The sequence below is a fragment of the Aotus nancymaae genome, unplaced genomic scaffold, assembly GCF_030222135.1.
Source record: "Aotus nancymaae isolate 86718 unplaced genomic scaffold, 86718_ANA_hifiasm-v0.15.2.pri h1tg000041l, whole genome shotgun sequence".
Taxonomy (NCBI): domain Eukaryota; kingdom Metazoa; phylum Chordata; class Mammalia; order Primates; family Aotidae; genus Aotus; species Aotus nancymaae.
Window position 1 is genome coordinate 31,091,758 of NW_026988455.1, and position 2,535 is coordinate 31,094,292.

At 43.6% G+C, this 2,535-nt stretch overlaps 1 pseudogene; it reads left to right on the forward strand.

The window, feature by feature from the left end:
• Window positions 1-1,546: 1,546 nt before the first annotated feature.
• Window positions 1,547-2,306, forward strand: LOC105709309 (small ribosomal subunit protein uS5-like; annotated as a pseudogene).
• Window positions 2,307-2,535: the final 229 nt, after the last annotated feature.

Here is a 2,535-nt window from a genome sequence, read left to right on the forward strand (position 1 = left end):
TTAGAGCAGGATATGGTACCTCATGAATTAATGCTTACTGGTTATTGAACAAGAATTGTGTAGAAGTGAGTTAAGAGATGGTCGTATGTCATGAAAAGTGTAATAGTAGTAGCTGGACACTGGGTTGCTGCCTCTAGTTTTGCTGCTAATTAGGGTTGTACACTGATGCTGAGCACTTAAATTACAGGGCCTCTGATGCCTCCTGTGTAAAATCTGAGAAGAGAAGAAGGTTGATTTAGCCTGTGGTCACCAAGGTTCCTCCTCGTTGTACCTTTTTAGAGTTTTGTGAAAATAAACTGAGGTGCCAGGGATCAGCTTTAGATGTCCTCCTTTGAACAGTCTTCCCCAGACTTTTCTGTCAGGTTAGCGAGGGGTCCACTGTGGCAGTGACTCTGTCTGCCCTGCACTACAGGATGAACAGATCATAGGAGAGTACTGATTCTCCATCCTTACATGGTCTAACTAACCTTTGTAGTTTAAAAAGTACTTCTGCATTTATGATCATCTCGAAAATTCCCTGACATGGGGACTGTTATTATCCAGAGCTTAACATCTATAGAGACACAAAGTGGGCTTATCCAAATCATACAGGATCATCCAAGGCTGTCACAGCCAGGTAGTATAGGCTTAGGAATTGAGATGACTTGGGTTTGAATCATCTGCCATTTATTCTTTTTGTGAACTTGGGCATCACTTAATCTCTGTTTTTGCCTTTGTACAAAGAAGATCACAATACTCAAAGGAATGTGTAAACATAATGTGAATGGGAGGGCAAAGAATTGTTTTTATATAATATATGAAAAGTGCTGGCTGTGAGTGGTGGTTCATGCCTATAGTCCCAGTGCTTTGGGAGGCCAAGCTGGGAGGATTGCTTGAGGCCCAGAGTTTGAGACCAGCCTCGGCAATATAGTGAGACCACCCCCTGCCCCGTCTAAAAAAAATTAAATTAGCAAGGCATGGTGGTACATGCCTCTAATGCCAGCTACTCAGGAGGCTGAGGGTGGAGTATTCTCTTAAAAATGATAGCTTTAATTATTTATTATTAAGTGAAGGCTTTAGGCTTTCTAATTCTATATTTTATGATCTTTCTACTATACCTTGCATCTATTGGTAATAGACATTTTTATGATCTTAGTTACATTCATGTTTGGAGATTAATGTGTCTAAAAATTGTCAATTAATGGCCAACTAAGTCCTGTGTGTTTAAGGGCCTTCTGAAAAGGCCATATTAGTCAGCTATTGAATGGGGTGAAAATGGGTCATAGATCAGCTTAAAAGAACTGGAGCCTTTTATTTCACACTTGTCAAGGAAAACAGGAACAAAAACCAACCAACCAACCCCCAGTTTTTTTAAAGGTATTCGTATAAAAGTAATACACAATAGTTTATTTTAAATGGTTTCGGAAAAACAGAGTGTAAATAAGAAAGAAATTAACTCTTCTTCTGAAAAAACACCAAATGGCGAATGATACAGGTGTTGTGGGTTGGTGGCCCCTGGGATAGGGAACTGCGGAGACTTCATGGCATCCGGGGCCGAAGCCAGGGTCATGGCTGTGGTTGGGGCTGGGGCCGAGGCCGAGGCTGTGGAGCTCACAGAGGCAAGGCTGAGACAAGGAGTGGATGCCCATTACCAAGCTGGGCCACCTCGTCAAGAACATGAAGATCAAGTCCCTGGAGGAAATGGATCTCTTCTCCCTGCCATCAAGAAGTCTGAGATCATTGACATTTTCTTGAGGGGCCTCTCTCAAGGATGAGGTTTTGAAGACGATGCTGGTACAGAAGCAGATCGGCGCAGGCTAGTACACCAGATTCAGGGTGTTTGTTGCCATCCGGGACTACAATGGCCACGTTGGTCTGAGTGTTAAGTGCTCCAAGGTGGTGGCCATTGCCATCCATGGGATCATCAACCTAGCCAAGCTCTCCATTGTCCCCGTGTGCAGAGGCTACTGGGGAAACAAGATCGGCAAGCCCCACACCGTCCGTTGCAAGGTGACAGGCCACTGCGGCTCTTTGCTGGTGCGCCCAGGGGCACTGGCATCATCTCAGCACCCATGCCCAAGAAGCTGCTGCTGATGGCTGGTATCGATAACTGCTACCCCTTAGCCAGGGGCTGCACTGACCCCCTGGGCAACTTCGCCAAGGCCACCTTTGATGCCATCTCTAAGACCTACAGCTACCTGACCCCTGACCTCTGGAAGGAGACTGTATTCACCAAGTCTTCCTATCAGGAATTCACTGACCACTTCATCAAGACCTACACAAAAGTCTCTGTACAGAAGATGCAGGCTCCAGCTGTGGCTACATGATAGAGTTTTTATACAAGAAAAATAAAGTGAATTAAGCTGGTCAAAAAGAAAGGAAAGAAAAGAGAAAGAAATTAACAAAATATATTGCATATGGTTTGATCCCTTATAAACAAATACAACTCACCTGATGGTATAATTTATTTGTTTTCTTTGAAAGGAATTGTTCTTGTTGATCACAATTACTACCAGCTGTATGTATAATTTTGTATCCTAAAAATATGGGCCTCAG